Raw genomic sequence first — 16,368 nt, 5'->3', positions numbered from 1 at the left:
AGAAGGAACGCATTCAGAAACACTGGCATTCAGGGCAGCAAGTTCTGTGCTTTAAGCTGTAACAATTCAGCAATACATCCATACGCTGCCACAGATGTCTTCACTGCTGTTCCGCTTGTAGAATTGCGCACTCCTAAGGTGGCCATAGGGTCACCAAGTCCAAACGCCAATGAAGAATAATACATATAGACACAAATTGTGAATGCACGAGACCACTATAGAGACAAAAAGGAAAAAACAAACAATATTGAATAAAAAAATGAATTAAAACCAGATAAAAACATACATAAACTAGAGAGACGGGTTATAGGAATGGAACGAAGGACAACTTTTCATTAAGGCCATTCGGGGCCATAGTCCCTAGCCTGACTATCCACTGACATTCAATTTTGGCTAGTAATTTTTTAAGGTCACCACCCTGAATGCCAGCATGGACCCTATCAATGCCTCGTACTTTTAAGGTATCCGGGTTGCAGTTATGTCTTGCCTTAAAGTGTCTCGGGATGGTCTTGAGTTCCGAGTCATCTATCACTTCCTTTGCGGACATAATGTCCCTGACATGTTCACGGACCCTGACACGGAGTTCACGGGAGGTGAGGCCTACATAAATTAGATTGCACGTACAGGTGGCATAGTAAACCACGAACGTGGTACTGCAAGAAATATAACTCATAATACGGTATTCCCTACCCCCACCTGCCGCCGAGAATGTAGTGGCCCGTATAATATTTCTGCATGCTTTGCAGGAGCCGCATGGAAAACAACCCCATCTTGGGGGTCCTGAGCCAAAGATTCGAGGAGAAGGTATACTGTAATGGCTCCGCACCAGTTGGTCTCTAATACTTCTGCCTCTCCTTGCCGTAAGAAGAGGCCGGTCAGGTAAGATTCCGTTGAGTGTTGGTTCAGTTTTTAACACAGACCAGTGTCTCTGTAGGACTTCTCTGATATCATCCCATTTGTTGTTAAAGGTGGAGATGAATCTTAGTGGCTGCTCTTTTTTACGAGCCGCCACTGGGGTCCCACAGAGAAGTCGATCTCTGGGGGTGCTTTTAGCACGAAAATAACCCCTTTTAATAGATCTTCCACTGTACCCCCGATCCCGGAAGCGATCAAAAAGGTCACGGGCCTGGCCCTCAAAGACTCCATCCGTGGAGCAAATCCGTTTCATTCTAAGAAATTGGCCCACAGGTATAGCACGTATTGTGGAGCTAGTATGTGCAGAGGTAGAATGCAATAATGCATTCACAGATGTCTCTTTTCTAAACACATCAGTTTGAATTACCCCGTCCTCACATCTACAGATCTTGATATCCAGAAAGTCTATGCTTTCTGCAGCAATTCTATGTGTGAGGCGGATATTACGATCATTCTGATTTAGTCCACGGATGAAGTCACGCAGGCCAGGCTCGGGACCCTGCCAAATTAACAAAACATCATCTATATAACGATACCAGCACTGCACATGGGAAGCGGCACATGCGCCCTCACCGAAAATCTCCCTCTCCCAATATCCGAGAAAGAGATTAGCGTACGAAGGCGCACATGCCGCGCCCATGGCAGTGCCACGGTTCTGTAAAAAATACCGGTCCTTGAATGTAAAAAAATTGTGTGTTAAAACAAAATGAAGGAGCTCTAGGATCAGGGTGCACAGTGGAAGACCTAAATTGCTCATATTCAAAAAGAACTCAACGGCCTCCAACCCGTCCGTGTGCTTTATACAAGTGTATAAGGATTCAACATCAACTGTTGCAAAGACCATATCTGGCTCCAAGGTAAGACCATCAATTTTCCTCAGGACGTCCGTAGTGTCTCTGACATAGGAGGGGAGCGACTCAACTAGGGGGTGCAGATAGTATTCAATAAATTTGCATATAGGATCGCACAATCCTCCTATGCCAGAGACAATGGGACGCCCCGGGGGTTCCAGCGGATCTTTATGGACCTTCGGCAGCAGGTAAAGGGTAGGGACAACTGGATGTTCCACCATAAGACCTTTAAACACCTTTTTTGTTATAATTCCCCGTGTCAGGGCCCGATCCAAAATTTCGTACAAGGCACTAGAAAAACTTGGCAGTGGATTACTCGCAAGGGATATATATGAATCCCGGTCCTTCAATTGTCGGAAAGCCTCCCTCTCATACTTAACTGTTGGCCAGACTACCACGTTCCCCCCTTTATCTGCTGGTTTTATCACAACATCCCGCATAGACCCCAGTTCTTTAAGGGCCCTGCGTTGTTTTACAGTAAGGTTATCACCCCTCTTATCATTAGAGATTTTCTTAAGATCCTCCAATACTAATTTATTGAAAATATCAATCTGGGGGCAAAGCGAAAAAGAGGGGAACGTGGTACATCTCGGCGCAACAGAAGGAGGGAAGGTACCTGTGACAGGCGTCTCATTTTCTGCTGCCAACTCTTCCAGTGCCACCAGTGCCTCCTGTTCCAAGGTTGTGTCAGGATTAAAGGTGTCGCCTTTTTGATCGCTTCCGGGAACGGGGGTACAGTGGAAGATCTATTAAAAGGGGTTATTTTCGTGCTAAAAGCACCCCCAGAGATCGACTTCTCTGTGGGACCCCAGTGGCGGCTCGTAAAAAAGAGCAGCCACTAAGATTCATCTCCACCTTTAACAACAAATGGGATGATATCAGAGAAGTCCTACAGAGACACTGGTCTGTGTTAAAAACTGAACCAACACTCAACGGAATCTTACCTGACCGGCCTCTTCTTACGGCAAGGAGAGGCAGAAGTATTAGAGACCAACTGGTGCGGAGCCATTACAGTATACCTTCTCCTCGAATCTTTGGCTCAGGACCCCCAAGATGGGGTTGTTTTCCATGCGGCTCCTGCAAAGCATGCAGAAATATTATACGGGCCACTACATTCTCGGCGGCAGGTGGGGGTAGGGAATACCGTATTATGAGTTATATTTCTTGCAGTACCACGTTCGTGGTTTACTATGCCACCTGTACGTGCAATCTAATTTATGTAGGCCTCACCTCCCGTGAACTCCGTGTCAGGGTCCGTGAACATGTCAGGGACATTATGTCCGCAAAGGAAGTGATAGATGACTCGGAACTCAAGACCATCCCGAGACACTTTAAGGCAAGACATAACTGCAACCCGGATACCTTAAAAGTACGAGGCATTGATAGGGTCCATGCTGGCATTCGGGGTGGTGACCTTAAAAAATTACTAGCCAAAATTGAATGTCAGTGGATAGTCAGGCTAGGGACTATGGCCCCGAATGGCCTTAATGAAAAGTTGTCCTTCGTTCCATTCCTATAACCCGTCTCTCTAGTTTATGTATGTTTTTATCTGGTTTTAATTCATTTTTTTATTCAATATTGTTTGTTTTTTCCTTTTTGTCTCTATAGTGGTCTCGTGCATTCACAATTTGTGTCTATATGTATTATTCTTCATTGGCGTTTGGACTTGGTGACCCTATGGCCACCTTAGGAGTGCGCAATTCTACAAGCGGAACAGCAGTGAAGACATCTGTGGCAGCGTATGGATGTATTGCTGAATTGTTACAGCTTAAAGCACAGAACTTGCTGCCCTGAATGCCAGTGTTTCTGAATGCGTTCCTTCTTTCTATTTAGCTTGTAAAAATATGTATACGCACTCTATTTGTCCTCTGTATGTTGCGCGGCAGTAACACGTTCCACTTTGGTTGCATTATACTCACTCTCATCATGCCAGCATTTTTTTCCCCTTTTTCCCTTTTCCAAAATGGCCACCGCGGTGGTGCGCACGCGCAATGGGTCCCGGCACAAGCCGCGCCTCCCAAGGCATCTTCATACAGCGACGTCCAGTTCTTCTGACGTCACGGGGGATTTCCCCCTCGCTGGACGCTGCTGAGATGGCCGGAAGGAGGGCGGCAATGGCGGTTCACCCTTCCTCGTGCGCAGCAATCACCGCCAATAGGAATTAATGCTTTTTACATCATGGCCCTATATAAACTTTGCAGATCCAGTACCCACACAGCCCCCCGAGGAAGCACATCACGCGAAACGCGCGTCGGGGCTTCTCACTGGAATCTGGCCGCAGACCTGCACACACATGGGTAAGCCTTAAGCTTTAAATTGTGGCACGCTATCTCTGGCACATTTATAATCACTGAAGCACTTTTATGGATGTATGTGCAATAGGGATTATCTTTATGTGGGGTCAGGACTGGCTGCACCTTTAGGGTCATCTGGTCACTGAGTTTCGGGGACTACCCCTGTAAACTCCCCCCCCCCCCCTTCCCCTTTTCTTACTAATTTTTATACGTAGTGCCAGTTATTGAGATATTTGACTTTTTATATTGCCATTAGGCTATGTACCTCCCATGATACACATATTGTGTGCTCATATGCAGCCATTTTTCAGTATAGTCCTTCACCTCATTCCCATCCTATTACTTTTTGTGTTCTTATGTTGTATTTAAATAAAGTTTACATTTTGTGATTAAAATTACCACTATGTAGTTTTTGTGCACATATGTTCTTTGGTTGTTGTCAACAATTAATTAGAAATTCATAAGAACTGCCTATATTTTATATCCAGGACATTTCAGCAGGTTACAGGCATTCAATGGTCTCCTAATGCCAATACCATTTCATATATCTGCCATAGACTTGGACGTTGGCAAATACATTGAGAAATTTTCACATTGTATGTACAGACAGTACATTACAAGATTGGGGTGACAGTGTACGACAGAGGCATATAAGTATATATAAGGGTTAAAGGGTTGTGACAGGGTCACTGGCACGGTGTATGAGGAGAGATATGTGTGACTGCGCATAATGGCATCAGTGATGTGAAACCAAAATATTTTCCTCCAGCGCACTACGTGTTAGGAGAATTAAATTAAAGTTGCCGACATGGGTTGGTTTTAGGAGGACATCTATAGAGTGGGTGTGAAGATATCCACCATTTGTTCACCTGCAGAGCCGACACAAGCATGTGCTGACAAGACCTGTGTGATGTCAGTTATGTGATCAGTCACATGGTCTGGGTTGTATAAAGCTGGACTTGGGAGACAGTCTCTGTTGCATCTTGGGAGAGGAGAAACTCCAATGTGGCTCCAGGAGCTGAGGACTTTATGTGTTACCTGCGGGTGAATCCTGCAGGGAAAGGACTCTTTTAGACTTGATCTTTGTTTTACCATTAGGCCAGAAAGGCCACATTTAATTTATCCAGCCCTGCTACGGTTTATGCTGAGCTTTAATAAACCAGCAGGTCATTAACCTCAAGAGGCATTCCTGCGTTTACCTTTGCAAGCAGCCGAGTGAGTCAACCCCTCACACATGGTGTTTTGAATGTGGGCAGCCTTCCAGGAACACGCATAGGGGCTGTGGACAACTGCATGTTCTGGGTAAAATCCACCATCCAGCACGAGACGTCCAGCAGCACGGAAGAGCTTTTGAAGCATCTGGTCCAGGTCCAATAGCAACAGCAACACCAGCTCAGCAGTCAATAGCAGCATATGGCCGCAACAGGAGACAAAAAAACTGTTGATACAGCAGCTTCAACAACAACCGCAGCAGCGACATCAGTAGGAGGCTAACATGGTAAATGGAGCTCCTTGCAGAGGCGAATTGTGAAAAAAAAAGACCACTCAAAAATTATTAGTGGAATCCTAGAAACAACCAAAAAACCAAAACACAAGGATCCCTAAAATGTAACCTTTATTGTTTATAAAAGCTAAAATCAGTTTGCTCCAATATAAGAGACAATAATGTTAGGAGAAAAAAATTCCAAAAGATTAAAAACTAACTTGCCCTATCAGGTGTCCTAATTACTGCACCCTACCTGACAGCGGAGGTTGGCACCCTAAGTTTCTGCGGTAGGCGCCCCCACTCCTCGACGGCTGGCCCTAATAGCCCTATTTACACCCTATATTCCCTAGTAGAGACCTAATCGTTCTCAGAAAAAATGAAATAAATATAAAAAAAAACAAGAAAATGCACAAATGAACTAGAAAAAAGCAAAAAATTGAACTCAGCAAAAAAACAAAATTATTTTTATCATATTAGACAAAAAAGGTCCCTAGTAGGGCATAGCAAAACAAAATTATTGGATAACAATGCCAATATTTTGTAAAAATAAAAAATATCACTGTCTCGTTTATCCAACAAATATATCAGCGGGCCACTTCATCTCACACTGTTCCATATAGTCATATATATCCCGGGTTTTCAAACAATCAAATAGTACCCAAAGAAGATATAATGTCCCTAATAGGACTACAGCCCACAAAAACAAAAACATCCCCGCAGGGGACCACCAGAGCAGATTGAGCAGTCAAAAAATAATAATAATAATGCCACTCCACAGTATATTACTGTAGCATATGTTTCTACTCATCTGCATCCCAGAAGCGTTGTAGGTCCTGTGGTCATCCAGCTCCGCTGGTCTCCTGCCGGGATATTCACCCTAGATTGCCCGACGCGTTTCCCCCCCGTGGAAATCCTGGGGGTTCATCAGGGGACATGGAACAATGCCACAAAAAAAGATAGAGATGCAGGGGTGGAGGCGAATTGTGGGATGCTGGCGTCTCCTCCCCAACTCAGGTGATGACTCATACGTCCGGAAAATGGTAAGGCGAGCCATGCAAAAATGACCCCGGGGGATGATGTGGAAGCCTTTCTGATTGTTTTCGAGAGGGTGGCTGAACGGGAGGAACTTCTGCCAAAGCAGTGGGCGGAGGTACTAGAGCCATATTTGTCGGGAGAACCTCAAAAGGCATATTATGACTTAGCCCTCCAGGATGCCAAAGAATGCACCAAATTAAAAACTGAAATCTTGGCACACCTGGGAATAACGATGTCCTTTAGATCTCAGCAAGTCCACCACTGGGCGTATGCTGGCAACAAACCCCCTCACTTGAAAATGTTTGACTTGTTGCACCTGGTCCAAAAGTGGTTGCAGCCTAAGACTTCCACTCCTGCCCAGATGGTCGAGCGGGTGGTGATGGACAGGTTCATCCACTCCCTTTCCAGGCCAATACAGACCTGAGAACAAGGAAGCTGTCCAAAGTAGTAACATGAACATCACAGCAACCCGACTCTCTAAGAAACAGGGGGAGTTGTCGGTAGGAGGAGGACCTAGAACAAAATCCTTAATCCAAGGCAGCTGAGGAGAGTATAGAGTGTGAACCTCGACAATTTTTTCTCACTGTCACTATGATCCATTGAATAGGACCTTGTGGATCTCTGGTAGTTTAAACACTAAATTTTGGAGCCGATACACTTGAGAGTTTTCCAATAGGCATTTACTCTGCATGAATATAGCCTAAGGCAAGATGTTTTTAGCAAGGATATTGGTTTTTACAGTTTCTTTTGCACACCCTCTACAGCTTTCGTCAAACCTCTAGAAATACAATAAAAAAATCACAATTGCATTTGATTGCAACAAAATACTTCAGTTTTATCAGGCACTAGCGCTAAAATGTCATAAATCCTTTTTTATGCTAATTTCCCATTGTATTTCTCCTGGCTGGATATACTTTGGAAAAATTTGACTGAATAGTTAAAATATTAAAAGCACAGACGTTTTCCCCGTGTACATCAATCATCTGGCTATAACACGTAAGATCCACGGGAGGATGAAGATGTCTACATCGCTGTGAAGTTCTCAAGGTATTTTTGAGCAACTGATCTCAGTTTCCATGGTAACCTCATTGATACAAATTATAAAGATGATTTCATCAACAGAACAGAGAAGGGGAGGCATGGGAAAAAGTCATAGCGAAATGTCGTGTAATCAGAAGAACACGGGAAAGAAAAAAAGGAAAAAGACAAAAATATATAGAGCAGATTGTTCTGAAAACAAGAATCAGACAGGATCGGTAAGATCTAAAAGGACGAAAGGAGCAATTATCATATTAGTCCGGTAGTGTCTGTATATAACCACACAGGGTACATATTTTTACATAATATTGCTGAACTGGTCATATACATTTGATAATTGTCAGCAAATTCCAATTTAACCATTAACCACCTCATGACGGGCCATTTTTGCCCCATTCTGGACCAGACACATTAGAAGGTTTTTATCATAGATGCACATCTAACAGCTCTAAAAAACATTCGTTTTTTGGATCATCAAAAATGTTTTGCCTCTTTGATTCATGAATGATACATGAGGCTTAAGGACTTGCAGTATCTCTTTTTTTGCTTGCTTTCTTGTATTTATTTATGTTTTTTCTCTATTTTATTTTTTTAATTAACATTACAAACACCATGCTCCCTCATAAGATCTTAAAAGACCTTTACGGGTTATTTTAATACATGACATACTGTATTTTTATTGATCATTTCCATGTCTTGGACCTGATCTACTATTGAGCAACCGATTTACATACTACACTCTTCTCTCTGTTTTGTATAATACACTGTAATATCATAATATTGCAGTGTATTGTAAAATTACTGTTCTCTTATGAAGCTTAGCCACAGGCTGTGCTTAATAGGTGAACAAATATGGTAAATACAGGGGCATTCAGTAGCTCTCTGGTTGCCCCGACAATGGCATTGTCACCCCATTTTTGGTATCTCCACTGGCTGCAATCCCATCACCATCACCCATCTTTCCTGATCCCATTCACCCTGTATCCATCTGCTATTCCTGACCTCCTTCTCTCGTCCACGCTTATTCGCTCCTCGCCCAATCGCCTCCAAGACTTCTTCCAAATATCCCCCATCATCTGGAATTCTGTGCCCCAACACGTCCGGTTATCCACCACATTTGAATCCTTCAAACGGAACCTGAAAACCCATCTCTTCAAAGAAACTTACAACCTGTAATGACCACACGGCCACCTCAACACCATTGGAGCTACTGCAACCGCCAACCTACTGTTTCCTTCCCCACCATCCTGTAGAATGTAAGCCCACAAGGGCAGGGTCCTCTTCCCTCTGTATCAGTCTGTCATTGTTAGTTTTGTTTACTGTAAGTGATATTTGTATTTTGATGTAACCCCATCTAGTGTACAGCACCATGGAATTAATGGTGCTATATAAATAAATAATAATAATTTCCATGCTCTTAAATGACCCTGCCACAATTATCAACGGCATGTAAGGGGTTAAACTGCTGTGATCAGAGTTGGTTAAAATCACAGCAGCTTGACTCATCTCATGAGCTACTGCATACATCCAATGCAAATGGGGTCAAATGAGCCTCCTCAGACACCCCTGTGCCCCAACACTTGCCCAGATAGCTAGTTGTTAACACCAGCTCTGATTGATTGCACATGGGCACTGGAGCCTGAAGGAGTGCAAAGATTAGTACCCATGATGATGTAGTTCAGGGATGGAGAACCTTAGCCCCACTGTCCATTTACTGCCCATGATGGCCTTTTCTCCAGCCCCCAGACAGATTCCCAGGGACCGCAGTGCTCGAGTCGGCAGTGGAATTTTGATGGCTTCCGGCCCTTTAATTTCTTCTTGCTCTGCATACATGGGCAATCTGGTGCATGCAATAAAGATTACATGCTGATGCTAGCCAGTGCCAATATCAAGACATACTTTGTTGGCAGAGTAAGTGCGCGATGCTCTCCGTCCCACTGAAGAAGACAGCAGCAGCATCTTCTGTGATGTCAATACACCATCTCCATGTCTCCTATGAAGTCTATACCACAGCCCAGTGTCTCCTGTGATGTATATGCCCCATCCTCATGTCTCCTGTGATGTCTATACTGCAGCCCCATCATCTCCTGTGATGTCTATACAGCCACCTCAATGTCTCCTATGATGTATATTCCGTAGCCCCATGTCTCCTGTGATGTCTATATCGCAGCCTCAATGTCTCCTATGATGTATATGCCGCAGCCCCATATCTCCTGTGATGTATATACTCCAATCCTGGTGTCTCCTATGTGATGTATATACATCAGTCTTGGTGTACCCTAAGTGATCTATATACATCAGTCTTTGTGTTTCTTGTGTGACATATAAAACAGTCTCGGTGTTTCCCATGTGATATATACACAACAGTCTCAGTGTTCCCTACATGATGTATATACTGCAGTCTCTGTGTCTCCTATGTTATGTATATAGCAAATTTAATAAGCAACCAAGACAAGAAGACATACATCAAAGCAGGGATCACCTTAACAAATGACACATTTTATTGATGCACATATATCCACAACAAAGAGTTTAAAAACATTTAAAAACAATCGGTGATTACGCCATAAGTAATCATAACAAACAGGAGCAACGGTTATTATGATTACACCAGGTCATGTACAAAAAGTTATCATTAGGCATAGTATATTATAAGACTCAATTATTATTTGGGGTCATTTGTGCTTTTATACCTCAAGGGTCCCCAATTACCCAGAGCCTGCTGCTCATCCAATGTGTGAGTGAATTCTAGGTGCAATATCTGTATTATATATGAATTTATCTTCTTAGCCAAGACAGAAAAGGAAACTTTTGGAGAAAAATTGCTGACGACTAATAAATGCAATGTAAAATGATTTATTCTAAAACTTACAGACAATCTCATTAAATCTAGGATCAATATTACAACATATATTTAGCCTTACCTGCCCCAATCTGTCTCAGACATATAGCCACTTATTCTTAAAAAGATTTTACTTTACAGAATGACAGAATCTTGGCAGAATTTTTCTTCCTGGAATCTCTGCAGTCTTGCATGTGTAATTTGCACCTTTAGTTCTATAATTATCTCTGCATGGAGTTGTTTCTGGGAGAAAGTAGGGCTGTCTATTAATAGCACCAAAATCACTGCAAGAGATTCTAAAAACACCCACATCTATATGGAAAACTAAAGCTTCCATTTAATAAAAAAAACTATTTTGTAGATTGGGCTCAACAGTTGGCATCAGATACACTGTACGAAATGGATAAAAAACCTAATTCAGATAATGGATTAAATAATGGAACTAGTAAGAGTGTTATAGAACCCCAAGGGAGCGTTTGGCAGCTGAGGAAACAAGTTGCTGGATATGTAGAGAGAGCCTTAAAGGGAAACTAGGAAACTATCCTCATAAAATGACCTATTTTTGAAACCAGTTTTTGTGCTACATGTACTTGAAAAAAATTGTAATGTTTCCTTTTTCTTATTGCAATTTTTACAAAAAAAATAAAATTGTAATCTTGCGCTGCACACTGACAGTGCGCTCTCTTGCTGACTAGTCACTTTCATCAGATGGAGCGTACTGTCACTGTGCACTGAGAAAACTATTGCAGAGTAAGGGTACCGTCACACAGTGCAATTTTGATCACTACAACGGCACGATTCGTGACGTTCCAGTGATGCATTTACGATATCGCTGTGTCTGACACGCTACTGCGATCCGGATCCCCGCTGAGAATCGTACGTCGTAGCAGATCGTTTGAAACTTTCTTTCGTCATCTAGTGTCCCGCTGTGGCGGCATGATTGCATTGTGTGACACAGGTTGTATACGATGTGCGCACAGTAACCAACGGCTTCTACATCGCAAATACGTCATGAAATTATCGCTCCAGCGCTGTGTATTGCAACGTGTGACCGCAGTATACGACGCTGGAGAGATACTTATACGACGCTGCAACGTCACGAATCGTGCCATCGTAGCGATGAAAATGGCACTGTGTGACGGTACCCTAAGAAGGGTGCTTGTACTGAGTGTCAAGGATAACAGCCAGGGGGGTCACGAAGATCCCAGCGCTACCACAGGTTGTCAAGAATAGCACTCAGGGAGGAGGGTCACGCAGATCCCAGCACTGCCGCCAGCTGTCAAGGATAACAGCCAGAGGGGGTCATATAGATTCCACTGCTGTTACTACTTTGTCACAGATTACACTGGGGAGATCACGCAGATATCACCACTGTCACCAGCTTGTCACGGGAACGCAACTCCACTGCCTCAAATCATTAGGACCATTCCGCAACTGACTAATGAGTGATGGATAAGGCCATGGCTGCTTCCACTACTAGGCAGGCTATTGGGGAACTCACAGTGAGCGTATAGTATGTACACCTCCAATTCCAATGCATGGAATATATACAGTACAGACCAAAAGTTTGGACACTCCTTCTCATTTAAAGATGTTTCTGTATTTTCATGACTATGAAAATTGTGCATTAACACTGAAGGCATCAAAACTAATAATTAACACATGTGGAATTATATACTTAACAAAAAAAGTATGAAACAACTGAAATTATGTCTTATATTCTAGGTTCTTCAAAGAAGCCACCTTTTGCTTTGATGACTGTTTTGCACACTCTTGACATTCTCTTGATGAGCTTCAAGAGGTAGTCACCGGGACTGGTTTTCACTTCACAGCTGGGAGACCATGTCACAGATGTATGGAGGAGACAGGTTGTGGATGGCTTTGTATGTCATTGTGAGGGTTTTGAACTGGAGTCTCTTGGTGGTAGGAAGCCAGTGAAGGGCTTGGCATACGGGAGAGGCTGGGGAATAGCGGGGAGACAGGTAGATTAGTCGGGCAGCAGAGTGTATGATGGATTGGAGTGGTGCCAGAGTGCTAGAGGGGATGCCGGAGAGTAAGAGGTTGCAGTAGTCGAGGCAGCAGATGATAAGGGCATGCACTATTGTTTTTGTGGTGTCACGATCAAGGAATGCGCGGATCCGGGATATATTTTTGAGTTTGAGATGGCAGGAGGAGGCAAGGGCTTGGATATGTGGCTTGAAAGAGAGGGCAGAGTCAAGGATCACCCCGAGGCACCGAGCATATGGGACTGGGGAAAGTGAGCAGCCATTGACATTGATAGATAGGTCTGGTGGAGGGGTAGAGTAAGATGGGGGAAAGATGATGAATTCTGTTTTGTCCATGTTCAGTTTTAGAAAGCGAGCAGAAAAGAAGACCGAGATAGCAGACAGACAGTGTGGGATTTGGTAAGTAAGGAGGTGAGGTCAGGTCCGGATAGGTAGATCTGCGTGTCATCGATGTAGAGATGATACTGCATACCGTGGGATTCTATGAGCTATCCTAGGCTGAAGGTGTAGATGGAGAAGAGCAGGGTCCTAGAACAGAGCCTTGAGAAATACCGACGGACAAGAGTGAGGAGGTGGCGTGGGAGAGGGAGACACTGAATGTTCGGTCTGTCAGATATGACGATATCCAGGATAGGGCCAAGTCTGTGATGCAAGAGATGAGAGGATCTGTAGCAGAAGGGAGTGGTCCACAGTGTCAAAGGCCAAAGACAGGTCCAGGAGAAGGAGGACAGAGTAGTGTCGCTTGCTCTTGGAAGTTAGTAGGTTATTGGTGACTTTAGTTAGGACAGTTTCGGTTGAGTGATGGGGTTGGAAACCAGATTGTAACCAGTCAAAGAGGGAGCAGGAGGAGAAGTGGGTGGACAGTTCAAGATGGACATGTTGTTCCAGTAGTTTTGAGGCATAAGGGAGAAGAGATATTGGGCGATAGCTAGACACAGAGGATGGGCAAGTGAGGGCATTTTGAGGATGGTTGTGATCTTGGCATGTTTGAAGGATGAGGGGAAGACACCTGTTGTGAGTGAGAGGTTGAAGAGGTGTGTTAGGGTTGGGATGAAGACCGCGACAAGGTTAGGGATGAGGTGGGACGGGAGCGGGTCAAGCGTGCAAGTGGTGAGGTGTGATCTTGACAGGAGGATGGAGAGTTGATTTTCTGCCATGGTGGAGAAGCTGGTTTTGGAGGAACAGGGTTGAGCAGCTAAGAGGGACAATGGGCGCTGTGGGCCAAAGCTCTCTCTTTACGCCAATAAGATCACTGCCAACTCCACAATAACAAAGAGGAATCAATATTAGCTGCCACCAATTTGTTTACACAGGCTGACTGGACACCCGTTACAGGTAGCATATGGCTTCAGCGGTGCAGTTTACAGAGCAAGAAGAACAGAGCTATTAAATATTATACAGCTCTGGCAAAAATTAACAGACTGCCACATCAAATCCCTGTCATGGGCAGCCTAATCTCCAGACCTGAACCCCAATGAACACCTCTGGAATTAAATCAAGAGGATGATGGATAGTCACAATCGATCAAACAAAGAAGAACTGCTTTAATTTTTGCGCCAGAAGCAGTGTGAAAGACTGGTGGAAAGCATGCCAAGACGCATGAATGCTGTGATTAAAAATCATGGTTATTCCACAAAATATTGATTTCTGAACTCTTCCTGAGTTAAAACATTAGTATTGTTGTTTCTAAATGATTATGAACTTGTTTTCTTTGAGGTCTGAAAGCACTGCATTTTTTTTTCATTTTGACCATTTCTCCTTTTCAGAAAAAAATACCAAATTTATTGCTTGGAAATTCGGAGACATGTTGTCAGAAGTTTATAAAACAAATGAACAATTTACATTTTACCCAAAAATATACCTAGAAAGCGAAAAATCAGACAAACTAAAAATTTTGAAGTGGTCTCTTAATTTTTGCCACAGCTGTATATTTAATCCAGAAAGGTAAGCAGTATTTATAAGGAAACGACAAAAGTGACACAAAATGAGAACAAAACAGTACAATATATACAATTACATAAAATAAATATGAATGACTAAAGAACATTACTAAACCTGATTAAGGTGACAAGGAAGTAAGGAGGAGTAGTTATTATCAGCGATAATAGCAAAATTTCCTTGAAACCATTCTTCCTTCTACCCTTGAAATGTTCTGATTTGTGGTCCTTAATATATTTTGATTTTGTTTTGAGTGACATCTTGGTTGAATATAACTAGTCCACTGTGGACAACCTCTAGCATAGAATTTTACCAGGTTGATGTAGGGTCAGCTGTTGGTGAGCAGGGGCGCCATATTGTGAGCAAGCTTGGGTGCCAACCTCCGCGAGAAGGCAGGAACCTTCAATAGGGGCATGTGAGGGATAGATAGGTATTTAAATTTTAATTATTTGGGGCAACTAATTTGCTTTTTGTTACATTGTCGTGGTAGTACATGAAAAGTTGACATTCACTTGAGTGAGGTATTTTAACATCTGTTGCCCTGTTCAAGTGTTTGGGACCTAATATCAAGCCCTTGTAGAACTATTGATGGTATAGCTTAGTCTATTGATGTTATTTTACTAGTTATAGGGTATTTGGTATTGCTGTGGTTTATTTTTACTCTCTTTTCTTTGATAATAATTGTTTTTCTATAGACAGTGGTGTTTTGGATCACTGTTTTTTCGGTGGAAATTAGTCACCTGACATTTGGGTGTATTAGGGACCACTAGGAACAGCTGCATTGCATCCAAGCTACGGTGCCAACCTCTGCAGCCAGGAGGGTGTGTAAATCAAGGCATCTATAGGGCAAGATACATTTTTTCCACATGTACTTTATATCCTAAAGTGTATTATATTTGATATTCTTTCCTTTTTGACTCATTTCTATTTTTTGACTATTTTAAATAATCTAAATAAATGTTACATTTTAGTGGGGTATTTTTCTGATAAGCTAATGCCTATGAGGGGCAGCACGGTGGCTCAGTAGTTAGCACTGCAAAATTGCAGTGCTGGTGTACTGGGTTCAAATCCCACCAAGGACAACGTCTGCAAGGAGTTTGGATGTTCTCCCCGTGTTTGCCTGGGTTCTCCAGTTTCCCTCCACACTCCAAAGACATCCTGATTGGAAATTTAGATTGCGAGCCCCATTGGGGTCAGAGTTGATGATGTCGGTAAAGTGCTGTGGAATATGATAGCGCTATATGAGCAATGCATAATAATATGAGGGTGTTGAGTTTGGGTCAGGAGACCAACGGCCACTCTTGATATTTAGGTCCATTCAAAGACCATAAAAGTCAAATCTGTGAAACTGGTTAAAACAGTTTTCAAAATACAAGGTGACGAGAAGAAAAATCCAGCAATCGACTACCGTTAATGAGGTTATATATTAAAGAGTGCAACTTTTTTTACTTTTCAGTTCAGCACAAGTGAAAACAAGTCAGTCTGTTCCTGTTTTACTGCTTATAGCAGGTGTTTGCCAGAAAGTTAATTAAAATCACAGCAGTAGACGTCCAGCCTTTACCTCCGAGAAGACATTCCTGCATCGGGCGACTTACTCGAGGGTCTGAAGTGGAAACATTCACACTTACCACAAATGTTATTTGGGTTTATTTAATAAAACACGTCCCAAAAAAAAAAAGAAGATAAAAAAGAAAACACAAACCAGCTTTTCCTAGTAAACAACCCTTAAATTCATTTATAATGGCTGGAATTCCTGGGAGCGTCGGCCTGTTCCCATTCATTGGGAGGCCTGCTAGTAGTGCTTAACTTGGGGTTATGAGTTGAAAGGGAACAGGATACAATTTAGTGAAAGGATTTTCTACTTAAAGAATCACTTCCTCGGGGGCCTACTGGAAAGATGTGGAAACCGGTCCAAGTTATAATATAAACTGATTTATTTCAGCTCCGAATCTTCAAAGAGAGC

The sequence above is a fragment of the Ranitomeya variabilis genome, chromosome 2, assembly GCF_051348905.1.
Source record: "Ranitomeya variabilis isolate aRanVar5 chromosome 2, aRanVar5.hap1, whole genome shotgun sequence".
Classification (NCBI taxonomy): domain Eukaryota; kingdom Metazoa; phylum Chordata; class Amphibia; order Anura; family Dendrobatidae; genus Ranitomeya; species Ranitomeya variabilis.
Note: the sequence above shows the minus strand (reverse complement) of the source record.